Below are 15,166 nucleotides of genomic sequence, written 5' to 3'. Positions count from 1 at the left end.
TTCGTTTCTTACAGTGCATTAGCTAAATTCGTGTCATGGTACGAAGTTACATAGGCTTAAGAAGCACAGATTCCGAAATAAAACAAATTTTACATCCACAGTATACTGAAACGAATCAGCGAGACGAAAATTTAACACAGGAAACGTAGAAGCAGAATGCTGTAAATATTATACAGGTAACACATTAAACAATGATAAAACGCCGTTGGTACACATTTGAGATATTCCCACTTCAATCCATATTAATGACATTGTATCTAAATTAACAATAACATATTGTTTCGTGTATCACCCAGGAATTGTTTCGAAAGCTACGTATAGATAATTGAATATTTGTGCAGGTCTGTAAGTACCATCTAAACAGTACACGAGAACAGTATACATTAACCATGTATTACAGCACTACATATAGATACACCAGTATTCAGACACGTACATATGGGAGGAACATAGTGACATACATTTATAGGCACATTTATAGGTTAGCCCTACTGAGTCAGTTCATTGGGCTTTGATATTCTCCTGGAATTCTAATTACCGAGAGATTTATATTAGCAGCGCAGGGGGCTATATCTCGCAGTTGGCATTGTTAACGAAGTGCTACAATATTTTATACGTTGCTGGATCGTTGGCTGCTAACAAGGTTTAGAGGCTGCTTGGAAACTGATGACCAAGCGCCCCAAGGTTACATATAAGGACGCTGATGTGATACGTGTTCCGAGGACATTGTGGGAAAGTATATGGTTTGGCTCTTCTACATCTCCGAAAACATATAGTGGGGTGGCGCTTAGATTGAGCCGATAGAGGTGTTTGTTGAACTTCCAACGATTAAGTTTCAGCCGCACTATAACTGCCGTGAAGCTCTTTGGTGTTTGTGTCTTATCATAGCATGGTACTCTGGGAATCAATGGGTGAATTAGTGCTTAGTAACTACATTACATTTTAGTTGGCCGCGCGGCATTAGCCGAGCGGTCTCAGGCGCTGCAGTCATGGACTACGCGGCTGGTCTCGGCGGAGGTTCGAATCCTCCCTCGGGCATGGGTATGTGTGTTTGTCCTTAGGATAATTTAGGTTAAGTAGTGTGTAAGCTTAGGGACTGATGACCTTAGCAGTTAAGTCCCATAAGATTTCACACACACACATTTTAATCGTCCTTAACCATTCCTCTTCCCATTCCGATGCCAACCACTTTCTGAGCAAGGGTATCATATCTGTGAGCGGCTGTTTATCTACTTTGACGTTGTTGCTGCGATTTAATGGAGGAACCGCGGCAGGATCTTCGTTGGTGTATCGGTTTCGAAAAAGCAGTTTAGTAGTTCAGCCTTCTCTTTCTCAACCTCAGTTTCCGTATCAAGAAAATCACTGCGTGGCTGAGCGGAGGACTTCTTTCCCTTTACTAAATTACCAATAGACGAAAATTGCTTAGGATTTTATGTCAGATCTGTAGACAGAATTTTCCTTTCGAGTTTGTTAAACGGCTCAGGCATGGTCCTCCTTGTGCCAATTTTCGCTTCGATCAGTTTTTGTCTTTTTACGAGGCTTTCACTACGTTTAAATGTGCGGTAAATCTCTCTCTGCGTTCGGAGCTGTTTTCTAACGTGGCTGTTGAACCACGGCTTGGTATCGTCTGACAGAAGGAGAACAAGGAATTGAGGCTTTTTCTTATCTTGTCTTCCGCCCGCAGATCTAAGCAGAAAGTAGTGAGCAGTGGTGAGAAGCCGAGGGCTGAGATTGGACTGAGGAGGGAGGGAGGTGGGCAGGCGCCAGGCCTCTGGTGGCGTCGGTGTCGGCGTCGGCGTCGGCGTGGGCATGGGCGCGGACTGCCCCCAGGGGACCCGTGGTGTGGGAGCGCTCCCTGCGGACGAGGATCGCTCTGCCGCTGCTTACGCCAACTCGGAGGAGGGCCGGGGCTGCTCGTAGGGACCGAGGGGGGCAGGGGGGGGGGGGGGAATTCCAATCACAGCTCACACTTCCCGACCTCCTGACACGTGACAGCGGACCAAGTCTACCACGAACGTACTATGACTCTATGGTGGAATCGCTGCGAACAACTTCACAGTGACATTGGCAGGCACTGAGAAAAAAGTACATTGCTGGTAAGAAAAATTGTAGTGCCCATATGGATTCTCTGAAACACCACACATTCAACTAATAGATAATAATAATGGCTTTCAAATGGCTCTGAGCACTATGGGACTTAACACCTCAGGTCATCAGTCCCCTAGAACTTACAACTACTTAAACCTAACTAACCTAAGGACACCACACACATCCATGCCCAAGGCAGGATTCGAACCTGCGACTGTAGTGGTCGCGCGGTTCCAGACTGAAGCGCCTAGAACCGCTCGGTCACACCGGCCGGCAGATAATATTATTGTGATAACGAAACATGGAATATTTTACGTGGAGGTATGTTCCGTCTTTCCAACTAAATGAAAGGCAGTTTGTTCTTTGCTATACACGTTTCACTTCATTTATTTATGAAGCATCTTCAGTCGCCTATAGTACAGTTTGTTTTTATATCAATTACAAATGCATTATGCAGTAGTTACAAGTATGTTACTATAATATGTTTCCTCGTGTTTTTCTCTTTTTTTTAGGTTAGAAACAACTTTTGCAGCACAAGTTTTGCGAGGTTAAAGTATTGTTTGGTGTTATTTACGATTTACAAAGTTGCTGGTACTCGTTTATGGTCCTGGAGATGTGTTTATTCGGTCCCCATACCCCATATCGCCGATTTCTGCCGTTTTTTCAGCCACATTTCATATAACACATCACTTGCAATCTTCATTGTATTTTAGACATGTGTGAGTTTACAGCGTGTAGTGTTCCCAACTCTTACTATGTTTGTATGTCTCACAAAGAATGAAACATTCACACATAACAAAACACAGACACACAAGCGTACACACTCTAAACGAATGAGCGAATACACACGTCAAAAAACCTTTTGCATTACTCTGGTTCCCAGAACTCCTGAAGACAGACGATAATTGTGGATACTGTATCACAGACACAGTCCCTTTGACTGTTAAGAGATCTCACTAAACCCACCAAAGACGTAAACAACCAGCCATGAGCAGCGCTTATTAGACGGAGGAGTCCGACTGCCGATCAGTTCCAGTCATTCCACCAGGAAGGAAGTACACGGCTTGTCTTGTCTGTAGTGCAGCCATGTCTAGACGATCAATACCGAGGTTCGATCGCGTCCGCATTGTTACTTTGTGCAAGGAAGAGCTCGCAACAAGGGAAGTGTACAGGTGTCTCGGAGTGAATCTAAGCGTTGTTGTTCGGACATGGAGGAGAGTCAGTGATACAGGAACTGTCGATGACAAGCCTCGCTCAGGCCCCTCAAGGGCTACAACTGCAGTGGATGACCTACGGATTATGGCTAGGAGGAACCCAGAAAGCAACGCCACCCTGTTGAATAATGCTTTTCTTGCAGCCATAGAACGTCGTGTTACGACTCAAACTGTGCGCCATAAGCTGCATGATGCGCAACTTCACTCCCGACGTCCATGATGAGATCCATCTTCGCAACCACGATACCATGCATCGCGTTACAGATGGACCCAACAACATGCGGAATGGACCGCACAGGATTGGCATCACGTTCTCTTCACCGGTAAGTGCCGCATATGCCTTGAACCAGACAATCGTCGGAGACGTGTTTGGAAGCAAGCCGGTCAGGTTGCCTTAGACCCACTGTCCAGCGAGTGCAGCAAGGTGGAGGTTCCCTGATGCTTTGGGGCGGCATTATGTTAGGCCGACATACGCCACTGGTGATCATGAAAGGCGCCGTAACGGCTGTAAGATCCACGTGAATGCCATCCTCCGACCGATAGTGCAACTATATCGGCAGCATATTGGCGGGGCATTCGTCTTCATGGACGACAATTCGCGCCCCCATCGTACACATTTTGTGAATGACTTCCTTCACGATAACGACATCGCTTGACTGCAGTGGCCAGCACGTTCTCCAGATATGAACCCTATCGATCATGCCTGTGATAGATTGATAAGGGCTGTTTATAACGACGTGACCCACCAACCACTCTGAGGGGTCTACGCCGAATGGAAATCTGTACCAACATTGCCTTGATGAACTTGTGGATAGTATGCCATGACGAATACAGGCTTGCATCAATGCAAGAGGACGCGCTTCTGGGTATTAGAGGTACCGGTGTGTACAGGAATCTGGACCACCACCTCTAAAGGTCTCACTGTGTGGTGGTACAACATGCAGTGTGCGGTTTTCATGAGCAATAAAAAGGGCGGAAATGATGTTTATGTTGATCTCTACTCCAATTTTCTGTACAGGTTCCGGACCTCTCGGAACCGAGGTGATGCAAAACATTTTGTGATGTGTGTATTACGCCACACATGCAATAAAAACAAAAACCGAAAGATAAACTCACATAGACGGTGTATAAACACTGCAAACTGTAATCACACACGAGTCCAACAGACAATGAAAAGTTCAAATGAGGTGTTGGGGGAAAAACGCCGGAAACCGGCCATGTGGAACATGGGGACCGAAGAAACAAATCTCCAGGACCATACACATGTACTAACAACATTGGAAATCATAAGTAACACCAAATGATGATTTAACCTCACGAAAATTGTGCTGCAAATGTTGATTCTAACTTAGAATTGTAGTAGTCAGAATTTTTTAAATTTCACATGGCCATAATATATTGCAAAGAACATAATGACTTTCATTTAGTTGCAAAGACGGAACATACCTCAATGGATTTAAAACCAACTGAGGAAAGACAGAAAACGAAAAAAATGATGAAACATTTTAATACATGGTGACGCAAAATAGGAGTCAAAAAGTTTTTATCTTGTGCAACGTGATGTGTATTGATAGGGTCATGCTATCATATTTACGCTGTAGACGAGAACCTGAAATTTAATACAGTGGCTTTTCAAAGTGCATTCCTTTTGCAGCAGTGAGTGTGTAGAGCTTTGAACTGAACTCCCTGATGAGTTTCTGGAGAACATCATTTTACACTTCACGATTCTACTTGGAAAATGCAGTACCGATATCTTGGAGTGCGGCAGGTGCATCTTCGAAGAGTCTGTGGTGGTAAGTTCCTATGGGACCAAACTGCTGAGGTCATCCGTCCCTAGGCTTACACACTACTTAATCTAACTTACGCTAAGGACAACACAAACACTCATGCCCGAGGGAGGACTCGAACCTCCGACGGGGAGAGCCGTGCGAATCGTGGCAAGGTGCCCTAGACCGCGCGGTTACCCCGCATGGCTCGAAGTGTCTGTCCTTCGGATAATCCCATCAGAAACAATCACAAGGACTGCGACTGGGGCTATAAGGGGACCGTTTCACAACATGTGCAGTAAATGCTGAGGGTACATAGCACCAATCTGATCTCTGAACATCTCCTGAAAGAAATCAAAGATATCCGAAGGGCGATGTGCACGTGTTCCATTCTGCGTGAGCGAGTAGTTTCGGAGCATTCGGCTGCCCGTGTGGCCAGTACAAATTCATGTTCCATTATCTGCCTGTATTAGTCATCTGTGACAGACTTCTCAATGAAAATGGGCCCAGTGATGCATTGCCCACTGATTGCGCTCCAATAAATTACTTTTTTTTATGAGGTGGAGCCGCAGCGGATCCTCGGTAGGCCAGTGGCGTCATTTCTTTTTGTTATGTAACCATGAAGATGGAAGTGTACCTCGTCACTAAACCAGATCTGCTCCGTATCGACAGTACTGTTTTCAAAGGCTTCACTCACCTCATTTCCAAAAGAATATCGCCGCTTCGCATCCCTGTCCTTTAAAGTTTGGCACCGTTCAATTCTGTGAGGGAAATGGTTACGTTTCTCTTTCTTTATTCTCTGTAGAGACTGTTGTGATATACGGCGTGTCTTGCTGAACTAGCGGGTTCCGCAATAAATGAGATTGGCTCTCGTTCCATATTACAACTGAGGCTAGAGGTTCTGAGTGCTCCTTTCTGATATCAAGTAGAGGTCTGGTCTTTTAAAACATTCATCGACTTGTTAAACAAACAGGGGAAACGAGACACAAATTCTGTTTCAGACTATGCTTAAATATTTTATAACAGTTTTACTGCAGTTCAGTATTGTTACTTCACCGGGAAATGATCATTCCGGATGACGCTGTTCATGTGTCAAATGTTGTGTTGAATGTGCGTCTCAGCATAGCGATACGTCCATAATTTGCGTAAAATGTTTTTATGGTATACAAACGTTGTTCCAGTGTTAGCGCTTCGATTCTGAAATATGAATTGAGACACTGATGAGTGTGCTATGTCATTTTCATAGCTACAATACGATAACACCACAAGGCGGATCATTTACGACATGCAGTAGAACCACAGCATACAAATGCTTTGTAACACCTATTGTGCGCCGCCCTGTATTATCAACAACGGATATGAGGTAACCGTTGTTACGTTTTTAGAGTAATAATTGGTAACATTCAGCCGGATTTCCGACCTACACATAGCTCAACGGCGCGTTTCGAGAGAAAGTGCGCTCTTCATCACATTGTAAACCCTAGCAAATAAAGTAAAAACGCTAAAAAGATCTGCCAACAATAATGATTGCGGCATTCATAAGATAACACAGAATACAACACATTGGACTCTGGGTCCTCGTCTTAGACCAAAATCGTCGATGTCGGTCAGTAGTCGTCCCATTTCACAGCGGACACTACACAATGCCGCGTCCTACTGCTCTACTACGGGTTCTGCAGAAGTCTGGAGGTTTTTGTGATCTGACATGTCCGTGATATTACTGCGTAACTGCAGCTGATGGCTCAACCATAATGCTGTTCTGCTGGTCGCCATTGTTTCCTTATTTCCTAAGCGTACGATCGTCACCCTCCAGCTATTCCATCAGAGAGGTATTACAAATTCATAATCTTGTATTTGCCCTAACATAATTCTACACACCTGCTAACAAATCTCATTTCATTATCTTTCTCTTGTGCGCTCAGAATATTGCCATGTTTCTTTCCCTGAATGGCAATCTTCAATTCTTCTAACAAGTCAAGTTTCCCCTCTTTTTTTCCTGCGTGCAAGATTTCTAAGTACTCTTTTATTCCTTATGGAGACAGCCTATGTCACATATACAGGGTCATTCAGCTGGCCCTATCGATGTTGTTTTATGCAACCCCAGAGGACAGAACAATGTTGCTTGGCTAGTTGGCTCTGTAGAAGTTAAGCACGTTGTCAAAATGTCGCAGAATAACTAGTAAAGTATGCGAAGACGTCTTAGACCTATTGTGCAAATCTTGTTTATGGAACTACTTTACGACATTAAAGTGGGGAATCACATATTTATCTTTTCATTCGGTTACATACTAGAAAGTTGCTACTTCCATGCTTCCCATTTTGATATTTCCTGTTAACTTCGTTGTTTTCAGTGGAGAAACACATTGTACAAGGCAACGTTCCTCAACCATTTGCAAAATATTAAGCACTGTAAACAAAATAAACTTACCGTTGTCCCGATGTCGAAACACCCTGAATACGGCAACGTTTCTGACCCAGTTACGAAATATTAAGTACTATGTGGTGTCACTGTCAGACACCACACTTGCTAGGTGGTAGTCTTTAAACCGGCCGCGGTCCGTTAGTATACGTCGGACCCGCGTGTCGCCACTATCAGTGATTGCAGACCGAGCGCCGCCACACGGCAGGCCTAGAGAGACTTCCTAGAACTCGCCCCAGTTGTACAGCCGACTTTGCTAGCGATGGTTCACTGACAAAATACGCTCTCATTTGCCGAGACGATAGTTGGCATAGCCTTCAGCTACGTCAATTGCTACGACCTAGCAAGGCACCATTACCAGTTACTATTGATACTGTAATAATGTATCGTCAAGAGCGACGCTCACCATTTATGGATTAAAGTTAAGTATTCCACCAGCTAAGTACGTTTTTTTCTAAATTCTAATTTCCTTGACCTGTTCCAGACCTCACGCCAGCCCGCGTGAGCTAGAACGCGTGCCTTTCGTTTTCCTCTTGTATCCCGGTGTTGGCTCTCCTGCCAACCCACAACATACTACACTCCTGCAAATTGAAAAAAGAACACATTGACACCGGTGTGTCAGACCCACCATACTTGCTCCGGACACTGCGAGAGGGCTGTACAAGCAATGATCACACGCACGGCACAGCGGACACACCAGGAACCGCGGTGTTGGCCGTCGAATGGCGCTAGCTGCGCAGCATTTGTGCACCGCCGCCGTCAGTGTCAGCCAGTTTGCCGTGGCATACGGAGCTCCATCGCAGTCTTTAACACTGGTAGCATGCCGCGACAGCGTGGACGTGAACCGTATGTGCAGTTGACGGACTTTGAGCGAGGGCGTATAGTGGGCATGCGGGAGGCCGGGTGGACGTACCGCCGAATTGCTCAACACGTGGGGCGTGAGGTCTCCACAGTACATCGATGTTGTCGCCAGTGGTCGGCGGAAGGTGCACGTGCCCGTCGACCTGGGACCGGACCGCAGCGACGCACGGATGCACGCCAAGACCGTAGGATCCTACGCAGTGCCGTAGGGGACCGCACCGCCACTTCCCAGCAAATTAGGGACACTGTTGCTCCTGGGGTATCGGCGAGGGCCATTCGCAACCGTCTCCATGAAGCTGGGCTACGGTCCCACACACCGTTAGGCCGTCTTCCGCTCACGCCCCAACATCGTGCAGCCCGCCTCCAGTGGTGTCGCGACAGGCGTGAATGGAGGGACGAATGGAGACGTGTCGTCTTCAGCGGTGAGAGTCGCTTCTGCCTTGGTGCCAATGATGGTCGTATGCGTGTTTGGCGCCGTGCAGGTGAGCGCCACAATCAGGACTGCGTACGACCGAGGCACACAGGACCAACACCCGGCATCATGATGTGGGGAGCGATCTCCTACACTGGCCGTACACCACTGGTGATCGTCGAGGGGACACTGAATAGTGCACGGTACTTCCAAACCGTCATCGAAGCCATCGTTCTACCATTCCTAGACCGGCAAGGGAACTTGCTGTTCCAACAGGACAATGCACGTCCGCATGTATCCCGTGCCACCCAACGTGCTCTAGAAGGTGTAAGTCAACTACCCTGGCCAGCAAGATCTCCGGATCTGTACCCCATTGAGCATGTTTGGGACTGGATGAAGCGTCGTCTCACGCGGTCTCCACGTCCAGCACGAACGCTGGTCCAACTGAGGCGCCAGGTGGAAATGGCATGGCAAACCGTTCCACAGGACTACATCCAGCATCTCTACGATCGTCTCCATGGGAGAATAGCCGCCTGCATTGCCGCGAAAGGTAGATATACACTGTACTAGTGCCGACATTGTGCATGCTCTGTTGCCTGTGTCTATGTGCCTGTGGTTCTGTCAGTGTGATCATGTGATATATCTGACACCAGGAATGTGTCAATAAAGTTTCTCCTTCCTGGGACAATGAATTCACGGTGTTCTTATTTCAATTTCCAGGAGTGTATAAACGGAATAAACTTGTAGAGTCATTCAAATCCAGCGTGGCTACATCGATAATTGCACAAAGAAAAATTAGAGACACTTGCATAAGTATGGCACAAGAAAGGTATAACTTGGTTCAAAAGTAGTGTGTAACTTATAGCCAATCCCCACTCGCACTTTTTACGATATGATTCCATTTCTAACAGTCACCCAGTGCTCTGCGAGGGAAGTTCTAACGATTAAGTGGCTCTCACCCGTCTGGATACCGTTACTGATGCAAACATTGTACAGGTTGCTCATGTCAGCACCAATGACTCCTGCCGTCTGGGTTCAGAGGTCATCCTCAGTTCGTACAGGCGGTTGGCGGAATTGGTGAAGGCGGAAGGCCTCGCTCGCGGGGTGGAATCAGAGCTAACTATTTGTAGTATCGTTCCCAGAACCGATTGTGGTCCTCTGGTTTGGAGCCGAGTGGAAGGCTTAAACCAGAGGCTCAGGCGATTCTGCGGAGATCTGGGGCGCAAATTTCTCGACCTCCACTATCGGGTGGAGAAATGTAGGGTCAACCTGAATACGTCAGGCGTGCACTATACGCCGGAAGTGGCTACAAGGGTAGCGGAGTACGTGTGGAGTGCACATGTGGATTTTTTAGGTTAGAGAATTCTCTCCCTAGGCCCGACAAGACGCCTCCTGAGACGCGGCAAGGCAGGAGTAGGCAAAATGCAACAGGGAATAACAATATTAATGTGCTAATAGTAAACTGCAGGAGCGTCTATAGAAAGGTCCCAGAACTGCTCTCATTAATAAACGGTCACAACGCCCATATACTACTAGGGACAGAAAGTTGGCTGAAACCAGACGTAAACACTAATGAAATCCTAAACTCAGATTGGAATGTATACCGCAGAGACAGGCTGGAGAGTGAAGGGGGAGGCGTGTTTATAGCGATAAGAAGTGCAATAGTATCGAAGGAAATTGACAGAGATCCTAAATGTGAAATAATTTGGGTGAAGGTCACGGTTAAAGCAGGCTCAGACATGGTAATTGGATGGCTCTATAGGCGCCCTGGCTCAGCAGCTGTACAATATGCGTTAGATGAGTATGTGCCAAGCAAGATCGTAAGAGATGGAAAAGAGTCACCGTGGAACAACAACCAAGTTAGGAAACTGCTGCGGAATCAAAGGGAACTTCGCAGCAAACATAAACATAGCCAAAGCCTTGCAGACAAACAAAAATTACGCGAAGCGAAATGTAGTGTGAGGAGGGCTATGCGAGAGGCGTTCAGTGAATTCTAAAGTAAAGTTCTATGTACTGACTTGGCAGAAAATACTAAAAAATTTTGGTCTTATGTCAAAGCGGTAGGTGGATCAAAACAAAATGTCCAGACAATCTGTGACCAAAATGGTACTGAAACACTAAATGTCTTTTTCCAAGACAGAGGAAGACTGCACTGTAGTTCCTTCTCTAGATTGTCGCATAGATGACAAAATGGTAGATATCGAAATAGACGACAGACGGATAGAGAAACAATTAAAATCGCTCAAAAGAGGAAAGGCCGCTGGACCTGAGTGGATACCAGTTCGATTTTACTCAGAGTACGCGAAGGAACTTGCCCCCCTTCTTGCAGCGTTGTACCGTAGGTCTCTAGAAGAGCATAGCGTTCCAAAGGATTGGAAAAGGGCACAGGTCATACCCGTTTTCAAGAAGGGACGTCGTACAGATGTGCAGAACTATAGACCTATATCTCTAACGTCGATCAGTTGTAGAATTTTGGAACACGTATTACGTTCGAGTATAATGACTTTTATGGAGACTAGAAATCTACTCTGTAGTCGTTTAATGAACAAAGTAAGAGCATATGGACTATCAGACCAATTGTGTGATTGGATTGAAGAGTTCCTAAATAACAGAACGCAGCATGTCATTCTCAATGGAGAGAAGTCTTCCGAAGTAAGAGTGATTTCAGGTGTGCCGCAGGGGATTGTCATAGGACCGTTGCTATTCACAACATACATAAATGACCTTGTGGATGACATCGGAAGTTCACTGAGGCTTTTTGCAGATGATGCTGTGGTGTTTCGAGAGGTTGTAACAATGGAAAATTTTACTGAAATGCAGGAGGATCAGCAGCGAATTGACGCATGGTGCAGGGAATGGCAATTGAATCTCAATGTAGACAATTGTAATGTGCTTCGAATACATAGAAAGATAATTCCCTTATCATTTATCCACAAAATAGCAGGTCAGCAACTGGAAGCAGTTAATTCCATAAATTATCTGGGAGTACGCATTAGGAGTGATTTAAAATCGAATGATCATATGAAGTTGATCGTCGGTAAAGCAGATGCCAGACTGAGATTCATTGGAAGAATCCTAAGGAAATGCAATCCAAAAACATAGGAAGTAGGTTACAGTACGCATGTTCGCCCACTGCTTGAATACTACTCAGCAGTGTGGGGTCCGTACCAGATAGGGTTGACAGAAGAGATAGAGAAGATCTAACGGAGAGCAGCACGCTTAGTTACACGATCATTTAGTAATCGTGAAAGCGTTACGGAGATGATAGATAAACTCCGGTGGAAGACTCTGCAGGACACGCTCAATAGCTCGGTATGGGCTTTTGCTAAAGTTTCGAGAACATACCTTCACCGAAGAGTCAAGCAGTATATTGCTCCTTCCTACGTATAACTCGCTAAGAGACCATGAGGATAAAATCAGAGAGATTAGAGCCCACACAGAAGCATACCGACAATCCTTCCTTCCACGAACAATACGAGACTGGAATAGAAGGGAGAACCGATAGAGGTACTCAGGGTACCCTCCGCCACACACCGTCAGGTGGCTTGCGGAGTATGGATGTAGATGTAGATGTAGAAAATGACATCGGTTGGGGCAGATGAAACACACTTTCTTTTTCGCAACAGGTGATTTGTCACAGTTACTTAATCTGAAAGCATTCTTACGTTCATTACACTTCACCAAAAGTGCCCTTTCCGTCTGTATAATATATTTCATATATTTTACGTCTGTCAAATATATATTACATTCTCAATGCACATCACATGTGCACTGAATTTTGTAAACTCTCTAAACCACAGATTTTCCCACTTATTTTTCTTTTCAACGATATAGTGGTTTAAGTTATGCCTCACTAGATTATTTGTTTTGACGTTATTTTAACACGGTACGATTTAAAAATGTTCGTGATTTTACAACCCGATGATGAGAGCATTGTCTCTTGAAACACCTTATTGAGGTGTATACATGACAGAAGCGTGGTTCAATATAACCTATTATTACCGATAAAACATAGAGCAAATGAAGATCCTGACCTATGGAGTGGAGCGTTGCACAGGGCATGCCACTATACAAGATAGGAAATATAAGTGATCCATTGAATTATAGACCCATACCACTGACATCAATTTGTCGTAGTATTTGCGAACATACCCTGTACTCCAACATTAAGAAGTACCACTGGACTTCCAAAAGTTGGTTCCACATTATTATGGCAGGCCAAGTAACGTTTATTGAATGCTGTTCTACGTTTCAAAGTGACACATACAGATGACAACCTTTTTCAACATAGTCACCAAATCTCTGCAAACCAATCGTTCGATTCCTCGACGATAGAAGTTCGCTACCTGGTCACGGAACCATTCGAGAAGTTTTCTGTGAACTCTTTCTTCGTTGTTTCCAGGGCTGTCGGGTGTCCAGCCGGATGCGATCGTTGAAGTCCCACGATCTATCGGCGAATAACCTTTCCGCCATCTGATGAACCACCTGATGATGGCGGAAAGGTTATTCGCCGATACATCGTGGGACTTCAACGATCGCATCCGGCTGGACACCCGAGAGACCTGGAAACAACACATACGCTGGGAAAGCCTCCGATCACATCTCTCCACGTTGCTAAAACCCTTTTCCCACAGATTATCTTTCAGCTTGCCAGAAAGATGAAAATCGCATGATATCACATTTAGCTTTCCCGATCAGTATCACCCACGCCTGTGTGGCACCACCTCACTACGATTACGCGTGATATTGCATTTGAACCATATACCGCTAGAATTTGTGTGCAGTTTATACGTTTTGCCCGTAAGACTGTTCCACATTCTTCAACTTTGGAGAACGGTTCCAGTTTCCACCCCATTTCCATAGCACACTTCGATGCATCTGTTACCCGTACTGGAGCAGAAGTGTGTTTGCAGATTCTCAAAGGTCTTAGCGCGCGACAACATTTCTCATTGATTTTTAAAGCCCCAACATACCGCCCCCACGTAAATACTGTACTACTGACACGTTACCAGCGTAGGTTCAGAATATATCGTTATTGTGAAACACAGCTGGCTCTTTACGAATCCGTTCGAGGGGATATGAGGTTGATTCCATATTTCCAGAATATCTTTGAGATAAACGACTTATAATCATATTGTGTGGCTATCAAGTGTCGCCTCAGCTACGGGACTGGTCAAAGTTCATAGAAACTGATGTGGAGTCATTTAGTGAAACTGAAGTTGTATCTGCTGGTTTTACAACCTAGAGTCACAAGCCGTCTGATGCTCTTAATCGACACAAACTATTTAGGAAACAATCGGAACAGCCCTTTTCAGAGGATTAGATCTGAAGCCGTCGTTTATGGTCACGTAAAGTCATCATAAGATGAAAACGAACGACGCAATTATTCAGGCAATATACATTGCGCAAAAAAGTATCACTTTTTCGAAACCCCCGTACTGCCTTCCACTGCGTAGGTTGAATATTTGGCTCAAAAGTGTCCACAACCTTTCTCTATAACGGTGCAAAAGCGTAGCGTCCGGCGACGTGACCCTGGGGCTCGGCGTCGCTTTAAATAGCAACGTGTCGTCACGTGCTAAAAAAACGCCACAGCTCAGAGGTTCATGTGAAGTGTAATGCAGATTAATGATCTCACATTAGCATCAAATTTTGACCCCTCTATGATGGAGGTAGAAACGGCGACACCCAGAGCTGAAACTGAGGGGTTTTCTTATGGATTGTTTTCAGACACACGGCGGCTCAGAACCAACACGAAATGGCCTCAGTGGTGGCACAAATTGCATCAATGACACCACCCCTTCCCTTGGGGCGTTGATCTCCAGACATTTCGTGGCCAGCACGACGGTTAGCAGTGCGTTGAGTAACAGGACGACGCTCTTGACAATGTTCGACACTGCTCAAACCCTCCTCCCCCTCCTCCCCCTCCCCCCTCCCCTTCCCCCTCCCCCTCCCCCCCGCGCGCATGATACCACCCTACTCTGAGGACATCGTGGGGCTGCAACCTCACGAAAGGTGATCGGACAGCTTTGGAGTGTAGCATGACCCAAATTTTTGCTGTGGTTCACAAAGTGGAACCACTATGGACCGTTCAAAACCATTCGACGAAATTTGAGTGTGATACGAAGCAGGAAAGGGTGTATATGCTTTTTCAGCCCCCCTGTTTCAAGCCCTCCTGTGTCGTGATCATTGAGGGGGACAACACTGACACGTACGTGAATTCGTGAATGAAACGGTGAAGGGGTCCCTTTAAGACCCCAAGGCCGGCCACAGCCTTAGTTCCACTCGCGCACCTTTGTTGAGCACGTTAAAAATGTAGCGTTCAGAATATTCGACACCCATTCTGCTGGTGGTGCCTAACGGCTGTTCTATAGCCTATGGGCAAGCAAGCCTTTCGACACTCTTTAGG

The sequence above is a fragment of the Schistocerca piceifrons genome, chromosome 3 (genome assembly GCF_021461385.2).
Source record: "Schistocerca piceifrons isolate TAMUIC-IGC-003096 chromosome 3, iqSchPice1.1, whole genome shotgun sequence".
NCBI classification, from domain to species: domain Eukaryota; kingdom Metazoa; phylum Arthropoda; class Insecta; order Orthoptera; family Acrididae; genus Schistocerca; species Schistocerca piceifrons.
Note: the sequence above shows the minus strand (reverse complement) of the source record.